The sequence below is a fragment of the Phalangium opilio genome, unplaced genomic scaffold (assembly GCF_054372755.1).
Source record: "Phalangium opilio isolate 3A_F unplaced genomic scaffold, DU_Popi_V2 ptg000505l_1, whole genome shotgun sequence".
Lineage (NCBI taxonomy): Eukaryota > Metazoa > Arthropoda > Arachnida > Opiliones > Phalangiidae > Phalangium > Phalangium opilio.
Genome location: NW_028324239.1, coordinates 903,572 through 919,669, shown reverse-complemented (window position 1 = coordinate 919,669; position 16,098 = coordinate 903,572). Strand labels below are relative to the sequence as shown.

Sequence of the window (16,098 nt, the reverse complement as noted above, 5' to 3'; positions counted from 1 at the left end):
AATGGTTAGCGCGTTCGGCTGTTAACCGAAAGGTTGGTGGTTGGAGCCCACCCGGGAGAGGTGTTGTGGGGTCTCAGATGTAGCGTGAAAAGTCATAACTTTTCCACAATACCTGACAACCTTTCAATTTCTGAGCTTCCGTGGCTCAATGGTTAGCGCGTTCGGCTGTTAACCAATAGGTTGGTGGTTCGAGCCCACCCGGGAGCGGTGTTGTGAAGTCTCAAATGTAATGTAAAAAGGCAAAGTTTTTCCACAATACCTGACGAACATTTTTTTTGGGCTTCCGTGGCGCAATGGTTAGCGCGTTCGGCTGTTAACCGAAAGGTTGGTGGTTCGAGCCCAGCCGGGAGCGGTGTTATGGGATCTCAAATGTAACGTAAAAAGTCAGAGTTTTTCCACAATACCTGACGAACATTTAATTTTTGGGCTTCCGTGGCACAATGGTTAGCGCGTTCGGCTGTTAACCGAAAGGTTGGTGGTTCGAGCCCACCCGGGAGAGGTGTTGTGGGGTCTCAAATGTAACGTAAAAAGTCAGAGTTTTTCCACAATACCTGACGAACACTTAATTTTTGGGCTTCCGTTGCGCAATGGTTAGCGCGCTCAGCTTTTAACCGAAAGGTTGGTGGTTCGAGCCCACCCGGAAGCGGTGTTATGGGTTTTTAAATTTAACGTAAAAAGTCAGAGTTTTTCCACAATACCTGACGAACATTTAATTTTTGGGCTTCCGTGGCGCATTTTTTAGCGCGTTCAGCTGTTAACCGAAAGGTTGGTGGTTCGATCCCAGCCGGGAGAGGTGTTTTGGGATCTCAAATGTAACGTAAAAAGTCATAGTTTTTCCACAATACCTGACGAACATTTAATTTTCGGGCTTCCGTGGCGCATTTTTTAGCGCGTTCAGCTGTTAACCGAAAGGTTGGTGGTTCGATCCCGCCCGGGAGAGGTGTTGTGGGGTCTCAAATGTAACGTAAAAAGTCATAGTTTTTCCACAATACCTGACGAACACTTAATTTTTGGGCTTCCGTTGCGCAATGGTTAGCGCGTTCAGCTTTTAACCGAAAGGTTGGTGGTTCGAGCCCACCCGGAAGCGGTGTTATGGGTTCTTAAATTTAACGTGAAAAGTCAGAGTTTTTCCACAATACCTGACGAACACTTAATTTTTGGGCTTCCGTTGCGCAATGGTTAGCGCGTTCAGCTTTTAACCGAAAGGTTGGTGTTTCGAGCCCACCCGGAAGCGGTGTTATGGGTTCTTAAATTTAACGTAAAAAGTCAGAGTTTTTCCACAATACCTGACGAACATTTAATTTTTGGGCTTCCGTGGCGCATTTTTTAGCGCGTTCAGCTGTTAACCGAAAGGTTGGTGGTTCGATCCCACCCGGGAGAGGTGTTTTGGGATCTCAAATGTAACGTAAAAAGTCATAGTTTTTCCACAATACCTGACGAACATTTAATTTTTGGGCTTCCGTGGCGCATTTTTTAGCGCGTTCAGCTGTTAACCGAAAGGTTGGTGGTTCGAGCCCACCCAGGAGAGGTGTTGTGGGGTCTCAGATGTAGCGTGAAAAGTCATAACTTTTCCACAATACCTGACAACCATTCAATTTCTGAGCTTCCGTGGCTCAATGGTTAGCGCGTTCGGCTGTTAACCAATAGGTTGGTGGTTCGAGCCCACCCGGGAGCGGTGTTGTGAAGTCTCAAATGTAACGTAAAAAGGCAAAGTTTTTCCACAATACCTGACGAACATTTAATTTTTGGGCTTCCGTGGCGCATTTTTTAGCGCGTTCAGCTGTTAACCGAAAGGTTGGTGGTTCGATCCCACCCGGGAGAGGTGTTTTGGGATCTCAAATGTAACGTAAAAAGTCATAGTTTTTCCACAATACCTGACGAACATTTAATTTTTGGGCTTCCGTGGCGCATTTTTTAGCGCGTTCAGCTGTTAACCGAAAGGTTGTTGGTTCGAGCCCACCCAGGAGAGGTGTTGTGGGGTCTCAGATGTAGCGTGAAAAGTCATAACTTTTCCACAATACCTGACAACCATTCAATTTCTGAGCTTCCGTGGCTCAATGGTTAGCGCGTTCGGCTGTTAACCAATAGGTTGGTGGTTCGAGCCCACCCGGGAGCGGTGTTGTGAAGTCTCAAATGTAACGTAAAAAGGCAAAGTTTTTCCACAATACCTGACGAACATTTAATTTTTGGGCTTCCGTGGCGCAATGGTTAGCGCGTTCGGCTGTTAACCGAAAGGTTGGTGGTTGGAGCCCACCCGGGAGAGGTGTTGTGGGGTCTCAGATGTAGCGTGAAAAGTCATAACTCTTCCACAATACCTGACAACCATTCAATTTCTGAGCTTCCGTGGCTCAATGGTTAGCGCGTTCGGCTGTTAACCAATAGGTTGGTGGTTCGAGCCCACCCGGGAGCGGTGTTGTGAAGTCTCAAATGTAACGTAAAAAGGCAAAGTTTTTCCACAATACCTGACGAACATTTAATTTTTGGGCTTCCGTGGCGCAATGGTTAGCGCGTTCGGCTGTTAACCGAAAGGTTGGTGGTTGGAGCCCACCCGGGAGAGGTGTTGTGGGGTCTCAGATGTAGCGTGAAAAGTCATAACTTTTCCACAATACCTGACAACCTTTCAATTTCTGAGCTTCCGTGGCTCAATGGTTAGCGCGTTCGGCTGTTAACCAATAGTTTGGTGGTTCGAGCCCACCCGGGAGCGGTGTTGTGAAGTCTCAAATGTAACGTAAAAAGGCAAAGTTTTTCCACAATACCTGACGAACATTTTTTTTGGGCTTCCGTGGCGCAATGGTTAGCGCGTTCGGCTGTTAACCGAAAGGTTGGTGGTTCGAGCCCAGCCGGGAGCGGTGTTATGGGATCTCAAATGTAACGTAAAAAGGCAAAGTTTTTCCACAATACCTGACGAACATTTTTTTTGGGCTTCCGTGGCGCAATGGTTAGCGCGTTCGGCTGTTAACCGAAAGGTTGGTGGTTCGAGCCCAGCCGGGAGCGGTGTTATGGGATCTCAAATGTAACGTAAAAAGTCAGAGTTTTTCCACAATACCTGACGAACATTTAATTTTTGGGCTTCCGTGGCGCAATGGTTAGCGCGTTCGACTGTTAACCGAAAGGTTGGTGGTTCGAGCCCAGCCGGGAGCGGTGTTATGGGATCTCAAATGTAACGTAAAAAGTCAGAGTTTTTCCACAATACCTGACGAACATTTAATTTTTGGGCTTCCGTGGCACAATGGTTAGCGCGTTCGGCTGTTAACCGAAAGGTTGGTGGTTCGAGCCCACCCGGGAGAGGTGTTGTGGGGTCTCAAATGTAACGTAAAAAGTCAGAGTTTTTCCACAATACCTGACGAACACTTAATTTTTGGGCTTCCGTTGCGCAATGGTTAGCGCGTTCAGCTTTTAACCGAAAGGTTGGTGGTTCGAGCCCACCCGGAAGCGGTGTTATGGGTTTTTAAATTTAACGTAAAAAGTCAGAGTTTTTCCACAATACCTGACGAACATTTAATTTTTGGGCTTCCGTGGCGCATTTTTTAGCGCGTTCAGCTGTTAACCGAAAGGTTGGTGGTTCGATCCCACCCTGGAGAGGTGTTTTGGGATCTCAAATGTAACGTAAAAAGTCATAGTTTTTCCACAATACCTGACGAACATTTAATTTTTGGGCTTCCGTGGCGCATTTTTTAGCGCGTTCAGCTGTTAACCGAAAGGTTGGTGGTTCGATCCCACCCGGGAGAAGTGTTGTGGGGTCTCAAATGTAACGTAAAAAGTCATAGTTTTTCCACAATACCTGACGAACACTTAATTTTTGGGCTTTCGTTGCGCAATGGTTAGCGCGTTCAGCTTTTAACCGAAAGGTTGGTGGTTCGAGCCCACCCGGAAGCGGTGTTATGGGTTCTTAAATTTAACGTAAAAATTCAGAGTTTTTCCACAATACCTGACGAACACTTAATTTTTGGGCTTCCGTTGCGCAATGGTTAGCGCGTTCAGCTTTTAACCGAAAGGTTGGTGGTTCGAGCCCACCCGGAAGCGGTGTTATGGGTTCTTAAATTTAACGTAAAAAGTCAGAGTTTTTCCACAATACCTGACGAACATTTAATTTTTGGGCTTCCGTGGCGCATTTTTTAGCGCGTTCAGCTGTTAACCGAAAGGTTGGTGGTTCGATCCCACCCAGGAGAGGTGTTTTGGGATCTCAAATGTAACGTAAAAAGTCATAGTTTTTCCACAATACCTGACGAACATTTAATTTTTGGGCTTCCGTGGCGCATTTTTTAGCGCGTTCAGCTGTTAACCGAAAGGTTGTTGGTTCGAGCCCACCCAGGAGAGGTGTTGTGGGGTCTCAGATGTAGCGTGAAAAGTCATAAATTTTCCACAATACCTGACAACCATTCAATTTCTGAGCTTCCGTGGCTCAATGGTTAGCGCGTTCGGCTGTTAACCAATAGGTTGGTGGTTCGAGCCCACCCGGGAGCGGTGTTGTGAAGTCTCAAATGTAACGTAAAAAGGCAAAGTTTTTCCACAATACCTGACGAACATTTAATTTTTGGGCTTCCGTGGCGCAATGGTTAGCGCGTTCGGCTGTTAACCGAAAGGTTGGTGGTTGGAGCCCACCCGGGAGAGGTGTTGTGGGGTCTCAGATGTAGCGTGAAAAGTCATAACTTTTCCACAATACCTGACAACCATTCAATTTCTGAGCTTCCGTGGCTCAATGGTTAGCGCGTTCGGCTGTTAACCAATAGGTTGGTGGTTCGAGCCCACCCGGGAGCGGTGTTGTGAAGTCTCAAATGTAACGTAAAAAGGCAAAGTTTTTCCACAATACCTGACGAACATTTAATTTTTGGGCTTCCGTGGCGCAATGGTTAGCGCGTTCGGCTGTTAACCGAAAGGTTGGTGGTTGGAGCCCACCCGGGAGAGGTGTTGTGGGGTCTCAGATGTAGCGTGAAAAGTCATAACTTTTCCACAATACCTGACAACCATTCAATTTCTGAGCTTCCGTGGCTCAATGGTTAGCGCGTTCGGCTGTTAACCAATAGGTTGGTGGTTCGAGCCCACCCGGGAGCGGTGTTGTGAAGTCTCAAATGTAACGTAAAAAGGCAAAGTTTTTCCACAATACCTGACGAACATTTAATTTTTGGGCTTCCGTGGCGCAATGGTTAGCGCGTTCGGCTGTTAACCGAAAGGTTGGTGGTTGGAGCCCACCCGGGAGAGGTGTTGTGGGGTCTCAGATGTAGCGTGAAAAGTCATAACTTTTCCACAATACCTGACAACCTTTCAATTTCTGAGCTTCCGTGGCTCAATGGTTAGCGCGTTCGGCTGTTAACCAATAGGTTGGTGGTTCGAGCCCACCCGGGAGCGGTGTTGTGAAGTCTCAAATGTAACGTAAAAAGGCAAAGTTTTTCCACAATACCTGACGAACATTTTTTTTGGGCTTCCGTGGCGCAATGGTTAGCGCGTTCGGCTGTTAACCGAAAGGTTGGTGGTTCGAGCCCAGCCAGGAGCGGTGTTATGGGATCTCAAATGTAACGTAAAAAGTCAGAGTTTTTCCACAATACCTGACGAACATTTAATTTTTGGGCTTCCGTGGCACAATGGTTAGCGCGTTCGGCTGTTAACCGAAAGGTTGGTGGTTCGAGCCCACCCGGGAGAGGTGTTGTGGGGTCTCAAATGTAACGTAAAAAGGCAAAGTTTTTCCACAATACCTGACGAACATTTAATTTTTGGGCTTCCGTTGCGCAATGGTTAGCGCGTTCAGCTTTTATCCGAAAGTTTGGTGGTTCGAGCCCACCCGGAAGCGGTGTTATGGGTTCTTAAATTTAACGTAAAAAGTCAGAGTTTTTCCACAATACCTGACGAACATTTAATTTTTGGGCTTCCGTGGCGCATTTTTTAGCGCGTTCAGCTGTTAACCGAAAGGTTGTTGGTTCGAGCCCACCCAGGAGAGGTGTTGTGGGGTCTCAGATGTAGCGTGAAAAGTCATAACTTTTCCACAATACCTGACAACCATTCAATTTCTGAGCTTCCGTGGCTCAATGGTTAGCGCGTTCGGCTGTTAACTAATAGGTTGGTGGTTCGAGCCCACCAAGGAGCGGTGTTGTGAAGTCTCAAATGTAACGTGAAAAGGCAAAGTTTTTCCACAATACCTGACGAACAATTAATTTTTGGGCTTCCGTGGCGCAATGGTTAGCGCGTTCGGCTGTTAACCGAAAGGTTGGTGGTTGGAGCCCACCCGGGAGAGGTTTTGTGGGGTCTCAGATGTAGCGTGAAAAGTCATAACTTTTCCACAATACCTGACAACCTTTCAATTTCTGAGCTTCCGTGGCTCAATGGTTAGCGCGTTCGGCTGTTAACCAATAGGTTGGTGGTTCGAGCCCACCCGGGAGCGGTGTTGTGAAGTCTCAAATGTAACGTAAAAAGGCAAAGTTTTTCCACAATACCTGACGAACATTTTTTTTGGGCTTCCGTGGCGCAATGGTTAGCGCGTTCGGCTGTTAACCGAAAGGTTGGTGGTTCGAGCCCAGCCGGGAGCGGTGTTATGGGATCTCAAATGTAACGTAAAAAGTCAGAGTTTTTCCACAATACCTGACGAACATTTAATTTTTGGGCTTCCGTGGCACAATGGTTAGCGCGTTCGGCTGTTAACCGAAAGGTTGGTGGTTCGAGCCCACCCGGGAGAGGTGTTGTGGGGTCTCAAATGTAACGTAAAAAGTCAGAGTTTTTCCACAATACCTGACGAACACTTAATTTTTGGGCTTCCGTTGCGCAATGGTTAGCGCGTTCAGCTTTTATCCGAAAGGTTGGTGGTTCGAGCCCACCCGGAAGCGGTGTTATGGGTTCTTAAATTTAACGTAAAAAGTCAGAGTTTTTCCACAATACCTGACGAACATTTAATTTTTGGGCTTCCGTGGCGCATTTTTTAGCGCGTTCAGCTGTTAACCGAAAGGTTGGTGGTTCGATCCCACCCGGGAGAGGTGTTTTGGGATCTCAAATGTAACGTAAAAAGTCATAGTTTTTCCACAATACCTGACGAACATTTAATTTTTGGGCTTCCGTGGCGCATCTTTTAGCGCGTTCAGCTGTTAACCGAAAGGTTGTTGGTTCGAGCCCACCCAGGAGAGGTGTTGTGGGGTCTCAGATGTAGCGTGAAAAGTCATAACTTTTCCACAATACCTGACAACCATTCAATTTCTGAGCTTCCGTGGCTCAATGGTTAGCGCGTTCGGCTGTTAACTAATAGGTTGGTGGTTCGAGCCCACCAAGGAGCGGTGTTGTGAAGTCTCAAATGTAACGTGAAAAGGCAAAGTTTTTCCACAATACCTGACGAACAATTAATTTTTGGGCTTCCGTGGCGCAATGGTTAGCGCGTTCGGCTGTTAACCGAAAGGTTGGTGGTTGGAGCCCACCCGGGAGAGGTTTTGTGGGGTCTCAGATGTAGCGTGAAAAGTCATAACTTTTCCACAATACCTGACAACCTTTCAATTTCTGAGCTTCCGTGGCTCAATGGTTAGCGCGTTCGGCTGTTAACCAATAGGTTGGTGGTTCGAGCCCACCCGGGAGCGGTGTTGTGAAGTCTCAAATGTAACGTAAAAAGGCAAAGTTTTTCCACAATACCTGACGAACATTTTTTTTGGGCTTCCGTGGCGCAATGGTTAGCGCGTTCGGCTGTTAACCGAAAGGTTGGTGGTTCGAGCCCAGCCGGGAGCGGTGTTATGGGATCTCAAATGTAACGTAAAAAGTCAGAGTTTTTCCACAACACCTGACGAACATTTAATGTTTGGGCTTCCGTGGCGCAATGGTAAGCGCGTTCGGCTGTTAACCAAAAGGTTGGTGGTTCGAGCCCACCCGGGAGAGGTGTTGTGGAGTCTCAGATGTAGCGTGAAAAGTCATAACTTTTCCACAATACCTGACAACCATTTAATTTCTGAGCTTCCGTGGCTCAATGGTTATCGCGTTCGGCTGTTAACCAATAGGTTGGTGGTTCGAGCCCACACGGGAGCGGTGTTGTGGGATCTCAAATGTAACGTAAAAAGTCAGAGTTTTTCCACAATACCTGACGAACATTTAATGTTTGGGCTTCCGTGGCGCAATGGTAAGCGCGTTCGGCTGTTAACCAAAAGGTTGGTGGTTCGAGCCCACCCGGGAGAGGTTTTGTGGGGTCTCAGATGTAGCGTGAAAAGTCATAACTTTTCCACAATACCTGACAACCTTTCAATTTCTGAGCTTCCGTGGCTCAATGGTTAGCGCGTTCGGCTGTTAACCAATAGGTTGGTGGTTCGAGCCCACCCGGGAGCGGTGTTGTGAAGTCTCAAATGTAACGTAAAAAGGCAATTTTTTTCCACAATACCTGACGAACATTTTTTTTTTGGGCTTCCGTGGCGCAATGGTTAGTGCGTTCGGCTGTTAACCGAAAGGTTGGTGGTTCGAGCTCAGCCGGGAGAGGTGTTATGGGATCTCAAATGTAACGTAAAAAGTCAGAGTTTTTCCACAACACCTGACGAACATTTAATGTTTGGGCTTCCGTGGCGCAATGGTAAGCGCGTTCGGCTGTTAACCAAAAGGTTGGTGGTTCGAGCCCACCCGGGAGAGGTGTTGTGGAGTCTCAGATGTAGCGTGAAAAGTCATAACTTTTCCACAATACCTGACAACCATTTAATTTCTGAGCTTCCGTGGCTCAATGGTTATCGCGTTCGGCTGTTAACCAATAGGTTGGTGGTTCGAGCCCACACGGGAGCGGTGTTGTGGGATCTCAAATGTAACGTAAAAAGCCAAAGTTTTTCCACAATACCTGACAACCATTTAATTTCTGAGATTCCGTGGCTCAATGGTTAGCACGTTCGGCTGTTAACCGAAAGGTTGGTGGTTCAAGCCCACCCGGGAGCGGTGTTATGGGATCTCAAATGTAACGTAAAAAGCCAAAGCTTTTCCACAATACCTGACGACCATTTATTTTTTGGGCTTCCGTAACGCAATGGTTAGCGCGTTCGGCTGTTAACCGAAAGGTTGGTGGTTCGAGCCCACCCGGGAGCGGTGTTGTGAAGTCTCAAATGTAACGTAAAAAGCGAAACATTTTCCACAATACGTGACAACCATTTAATTTCTGAGCTCCCGTGGCTCAATGGTTATCGCGTTCGGCTGTTAACCAATAGGTTGGTGGTTCGAGCCCACCCGGGAGCGGTGTTGTGGGATCTCAAATGTAACGTAAAAAGCCAAAGTTTTTCCACAATACCTGACAACCATTTAATTTCTGAGATTCCGTGGCTCAATGGTTAGCGCGTTCGGCTGTTAACCGAAAGGTTGGTGGTTCGAGCCCACCCGGAAGAGGTGTTGTGGAGTCTCCGATGTAGCGTAAAAAGTCAAAACTTTTCCACAATACGTGACAACCATTTAATTTCTGAGCTCCCGTGGCTCAATGGTTATCGCGTTCGGCTGTTAACCAATAGGTTGGTGGTTCGAGCCCACACGGGAGCGGTGTTATGGGATCTCAAATGAAACGTAAAAAGTCAGAGTTTTTCCACAATAGCTGAAGACTATTTCATTTCTGAGCTTCTTTGGCTCCATGGTTAGCGCGTTCGGATGTTAACCGAAAGGTTGGTGGTTCGAGCCTACCCGGGAGAGGTGTTGTGGAGTCTCAAATGTAACTTAAAAAGCCAAAGTTTTTCCACAATACCTGACGACCATTTATTTTTTGGGCTTCCGTAGCGCAATGGTTTGCGCGTTCGGCTGTTAACCCAAAGGTTGGTGGTTCGAGCCCACCCGGGAGCGGTGTTGTGAAGTCTCAAATGTAACGTAAAAAGCCAAAGTTTTTCCACAATACGTGACAACCATTTAATTTCTGAGCTCCCATGGCTCAATGGTTATCGCGTTCGGCTGTTAACCAATAGGTTGGTGGTTCGAGCCCACCCGGGAGTGGTGTTGTGAGATCTCAAATGTAACGTAAAAAGCCAAAGTTTTCCCACAATACCTGACAACCATTTAATTTCTGAGCTTCCGTGGCTCAATGGTTAGAGCGTTCGGCTGTTAACCAATAGGTTGGTGGTTCGAGTCCAACCGAAGGCGGTGTAGTGGGATCTCAAATGTAACGTAAAAAGCCAAAGTTTTTCCACAATACCTGACGAACATTTTATTTTTGGGCTTCCGTGGCGCTATGGTTAGCGCGTTCAGCTGTTAACCGAAAGGTTGGTGGTCGAGCCCACCCGGGAGAGGTGTTGTGGGGTCTCAGATGTAGCGTGAAAAGTCAAAACTTTTCCACAAAAAGGTTGGTGGTTCGAGCCCACCCGGGAGAGGTGTTGTGGAGTCTCAGATGTAGCGTGAAAAGTCATAACTTTTCCACAATACCTGACAACCATTTAATTTCTGAGCTTCCGTGGCTCAATGGTTAGAGCGTTCGGCTGTTAACCAATAGGTTGGTTGTTCGAGCCCATCCGGGAGCGGTGTTGTGGGATCTCAAATGTAACGTAAAAAGCCAAAGTTTTTCCACAATACCTGACGACCATTTAATTTTTGGGCTTCCGTGGCGCAATGGTTAGCGCGTTTGGCTGTTAACCAAAATGTTGGTGGTTCGAGCCCACCCGGGAGCGGTGTTATGGGATCTCAAATGTAAGGTAAAAGTCAGAGTTTTTCCACAATAGCTGAAGACCATTTCATTTCTGAGCTTCTTTGGCTCCATGGTTAGCGCGTTCGGATGTTAACCGAAAGGTTGGTGGTTCGAGCCCACCCGGGAGAGGTGTTGTGGAGTCTCAAATGTAACTTAAAAAGCCAAAGTTTTTCCACAATACCTGACGACCATTTATTTTTTGGGCTTCCGTAGCGCAATGGTTAGCGCGTTCGGCTGTTAACCCAAAGGTTGGTGGTTCGAGCCCACCCGGGAGCGGTGTTGTGAAGTCTCAAATGTAACGTAAAAAGCCAAAGTTTTTCCACAATACGTGACAACCATTTAATTTCTGAGCTCCCATGGCTCAATGGTTATCGCGTTCGGCTGTTAACCAATAGGTTGGTGGTTCGAGCCCACCCGGGAGTGGTGTTGTGAGATCTCAAATGTAACGTAAAAAGCCAAAGTTTTCCCACAATACCTGACAACCATTTAATTTCTGAGCTTCCGTGGCGCAATGGTTAGAGCGTTCGGCTGTTAACCAATAGGTTGGTGGTTCGAGCCCAACCGGGAGCGGTGTAGTGGGATCTCAAATGTAACGTAAAAAGCCAAAGTTTTTCCACAATACCTGACGAACATTTTATTTTTGGGCTTCCGTGGCGCTATGGTTAGCGCGTTCAGCTGTTAACCGAAAGGTTGGTGGTTCGAGCCCACCCGGGAGAGGTGTTGTGGGGTCTCAGATGTAGCGTGAAAAGTCAAAACTTTTCCACAAAAAGGTTGGTGGTTCGAGCCCACCCGGGAGAGGTGTTGTGGAGTCTCAGATGTAGCGTGAAAAGTCATAACTTTTCCACAATACCTGACAACCATTTAATTTCTGAGCTTCCGTGGCTCAATGGTTAGAGCGTTCGGCTGTTAACCAATAGGTTGGTTGTTCGAGCCCATCCGGGAGCGGTGTTGTGGGATCTCAAATGTAACGTAAAAAGCCAAAGTTTTTCCACAATACCTGACGACCATTTAATTTTTGGGCTTCCGTGGCGCAATGGTTAGCGCGTTTGGCTGTTAACCAAAATGTTGGTGGTTCGAGCCCACCCGGGAGCGGTGTTATGGGATCTCAAATGTAAGGTAAAAGTCAGAGTTTTTCCACAATAGCTGAAGACCATTTCATTTCTGAGCTTCTTTGGCTCCATGGTTAGCGCGTTCGGATGTTAACCGAAAGGTTGGTGGTTCGAGCCCACCCGGGAGAGGTGTTGTGGAGTCTCAAATGTAACTTAAAAAGCCAAAGTTTTTCCACAATACCTGACGACCATTTATTTTTTGGGCTTCCGTAGCGCAATGGTTAGCGCGTTCGGCTGTTAACCCAAAGGTTGGTGGTTCGAGCCCACCCGGGAGCGGTGTTGTGAAGTCTCAAATGTAACGTAAAAAGCCAAAGTTTTTCCACAATACGTGACAACCATTTAATTTCTGAGCTCCCATGGCTCAATGGTTATCGCGTTCGGCTGTTAACCAATAGGTTGGTGGTTCGAGCCCACCCGGGAGTGGTGTTGTGAGATCTCAAATGTAACGTAAAAAGCCAAAGTTTTCCCACAATACCTGACAACCATTTAATTTCTGAGCTTCCGTGGCGCAATGGTTAGAGCGTTCGGCTGTTAACCAATAGGTTGGTGGTTCGAGCCCAACCGGGAGCGGTGTAGTGGGATCTCAAATGTAACGTAAAAAGCCAAAGTTTTTCCACAATACCTGACGAACATTTTATTTTTGGGCTTCCGTGGCGCTATGGTTAGCGCGTTCAGCTGTTAACCGAAAGGTTGGTGGTTCGAGCCCACCCGGGAGAGGTGTTGTGGGGTCTCAGATGTAGCGTGAAAAGTCAAAACTTTTCCACAAAAAGGTTGGTGGTTCGAGCCCACCCGGGAGAGGTGTTGTGGAGTCTCAGATGTAGCGTGAAAAGTCATAACTTTTCCACAATACCTGACAACCATTTAATTTCTGAGCTTCCGTGGCTCAATGGTTAGAGCGTTCGGCTGTTAACCAATAGGTTGGTTGTTCGAGCCCATCCGGGAGCGGTGTTGTGGGATCTCAAATGTAACGTAAAAAGCCAAACTTTTTCCACAATACCTGACGACCATTTAATTTTTGGGCTTCCGTGGCGCAATGGTTAGCGCGTTTGGCTGTTAACCAAAATGTTGGTGGTTCGAGCCCACCCGGGAGCGGTGTTATGGGATCTCAAATGTAAGGTAAAAGTCAGAGTTTTTCCACAATAGCTGAAGACCATTTCATTTCTGAGCTTCTTTGGCTCCATGGTTAGCGCGTTCGGATGTTAACCGAAAGGTTGGTGGTTCGAGCCCACCCGGGAGAGGTGTTGTGGAGTCTCAAATGTAACTTAAAAAGCCAAAGTTTTTCCACAATACCTGACGACCATTTATTTTTTGGGCTTCCGTAGCGCAATGGTTAGCGCGTTCGGCTGTTAACCCAAAGGTTGGTGGTTCGAGCCCACCCGGGAGCGGTGTTGTGAAGTCTCAAATGTAACGTAAAAAGCCAAAGTTTTTCCACAATACGTGACAACCATTTAATTTCTGAGCTCCCATGGCTCAATGGTTATCGCGTTCGGCTGTTAACCAATAGGTTGGTGGTTCGAGCCCACCCGGGAGTGGTGTTGTGAGATCTCAAATGTAACGTAAAAAGCCAAAGTTTTCCCACAATACCTGACAACCATTTAATTTCTGAGCTTCCGTGGCTCAATGGTTAGAGCGTTCGGCTGTTAACCAATAGGTTGGTGGTTCGAGCCCAACCGGGAGCGGTGTAGTGGGATCTCAAATGTAACGTAAAAAGCCAAAGTTTTTCCACAATACCTGACGAACATTTTATTTTTGGGCTTCCGTGGCGCTATGGTTAGCGCGTTCAGCTGTTAACCGAAAGGTTGGTGGTTCGAGCCCACCCAGGAGAGGTGTTGTGGGGTCTCAGATGTAGCGTGAAAAGTCAAAACTTTTCCAAAAAAAGGTTGGTGGTTCGAGCCCACCCGGGAGAGGTGTTGTGGAGTCTCAGATGTAGCGTGAAAAGTCATAACTTTTCCACAATACCTGACAACCATTTAATTTCTGAGCTTCCGTGGCTCAATGGTTAGAGCGTTCGGCTGTTAACCAATAGGTTGGTTGTTCGAGCCCATCCGGGAGCGGTGTTGTGGGATCTCAAATGTAACGTAAAAAGCCAAAGTTTTTCCACAATACCTGACGACCATTTAATTTTTGGGCTTCCGTGGCGCAATGGTTAGCGCGTTTGGCTGTTAACCAAAATGTTGGTGGTTCGAGCCCACCCGGGAGCGGTGTTATGGGATCTCAAATGTAAGGTAAAAGTCAGAATTTTTCCACAATAGCTGAAGACCATTTCATTTCTGAGCTTCTTTGGCTCCATGGTTAGCGCGTTCGGATGTTAACCAAAAGGTTGGTGGTTGGAGCCCACCCAGGAGAAGTGTTGTGGGGTCTCAGATGTAGCGTGAAAAGTCATAATTTTTCCTCAATACCTGACAACCATTTATTTTTTGGGCTTCCGTAGCGCAATGGTTAGCTCGTTCGGCTGTTAACCGAAAGGTTGGTGGTTCGAGCCCACCCGGGAGCGGTGTTGTGAAGTCTCAAATGTAAATTAAAAAGCCAAAGTTTTTCCACAATACCTGACGACCTTTTATTTCTTGGGCTTCCGTAGCGCAATGGTTAGCGCGTTCGGCTGTTAACCGAAAGGTTGGTGGTTCGAGCCCACCCGGGAGCGGTGTTATGGGATCTCAAATGTAAGGTAAAAAGTCAGAGTTTTTCCACAATAGCTGAAGACCATTTAATTTCTGAGCTTCCGTGGCTCAATGGTTAGAGCGTTCGGCTGTTAACCAATAGGTTGGTGGTTCGAGCCCACACGGGAGCGGTGTTATGGGATCTCAAATGTAACGTAAAAAGTCAGAGTTTTTCCACAATACCTGACGACCATTTATTTTTTGGGCTTCCGTAGCGCAATGGTTAGTGCGTTCGGATGTTAACCAAAAGGTTGGTGGTTCGAGCCCACCCGGGAGAGGTGTTATGGAGTCTCAGATGTAGCGTGAAAAGTCATAACTTTTCCACAATACCTGACAACCATTTAATTTCTGAGCTTCCGTGGCTCATTGGTTAGAGCGTTCGGCTTTTAACCAATAGGTTGGTGGTTCGAGCACACCCGGGAGCGGTGATATGGGATCTCAAATGTAAGGAAAAAAGTCAGAGTTTTTCCACAATACCTGACGACCATTTAATTTATGGGCTTCCGTTGCGCAATGGCTAGCGCGTTTAGCTATCAATCAAAAGGTTGGTGGTTCCAGCACACCCGGGAGCGGTGTTTTGGGGTCTCAGATGTAGCGTAAAAAGTCATAATTTTTCCACAATACCTACGACCATTTAATTTTTTGGCTTCCGTTGCGCAATGGTTAGCGCGTTCGGCTGTTAACCGAAATGTTGGTAGTTCGAGCACACCCAGGAGCGTTGTTGTGAGGTATCAGATGTAACGTAAAAAGCCAAAGTTTTCTCCACAATACCTGACGAACATTTAATTTTTGGGCTTCCGTGGCGCAATGGTTAGAGCGTTCTGCTGTTGACCGAAAGGTTGGTGGTTCGAGCCCACCCGGGAGCGGTGTTGTGAAGTCTCGAATGTAACGTAAAAAGGCTAAGTTTTTCCACAATACCTGACGAACATTTATTTTTTGGGCTTCCGTGGCGCAATGGTTAGCGCGTTCGGCTGTTAACTGAAAGGTTGGTGGTTCGAGTCCACACGGGAGCGGTGTTGTGAAGTCTCGAATGTAACGTAAAAAGGCTAAGTTTTTCCACAATACCTGACGAACATTTATTTTTTGGGCTTCCGTGGCGCAATGGTTAGCGCGTTCGGCTGTTAACCGAAAGGTTGGTGGTTCGAGCCCACCCGGGAGCGGTGTTATGGGATCTCAAATGTAACGTAAAAAGTCAGAGTTTTTCCACAATACCTGACAACCATTCAATTTCTGAGCTTCCGTGGCTCAATGGTTAGCGCGTTCGGCTGTTATCCAATAGGTTGGTGGTTCGAGCCCACCCGGGAGCGGTGTTATGGGATCTCAAATGTAACGTAAAAAGTCAGAGTTTTTCCACAATACCTGACGAACATTTAATTTTTGGGCTTCCGTGGCGCAATGGTTAGCGCGTTCAGCTGTTAACCGAAAGGTTGGTGGTTCGAGCCCACCCGGGAGAGGTGTTGTGGAGTCTCAGATGTAGCGTAAAAATTCAAAACTTTTCCACAATACGTGACAACCATTTAATTTCTGAGATTCCGTGGCTCAATGGTTAACGCGTTCGGCTGTTAACCAATACGTTGGTGGTTCGAGCCCACCCGGGAGTGGTGTTGTGGGATCTTAAATTTAACGTGAAAAGTCATAACGTTTCCACAATACCTGACAACCATTCAATTTCTGAGCTTCCGTGGCTCAATGGTTAGCGCGTTCGGCTGTTAACCAATAGGTTGGTGGTTCGAGCCCACCCGGGAGAGGT

At 47.2% G+C, this 16,098-nt stretch overlaps 1 non-coding gene across 1 annotated transcript; it reads left to right on the top strand.

Moving 5' to 3' along the window:
* Positions 1-15,435: 15,435 nt before the first annotated feature.
* TRNAN-GUU (transfer RNA asparagine (anticodon GUU)) lies at positions 15,436-15,508 on the top strand. The gene has a single exon. It is a non-coding gene; the product is annotated as a tRNA-Asn (tRNA).
* Positions 15,509-16,098: the final 590 nt, after the last annotated feature.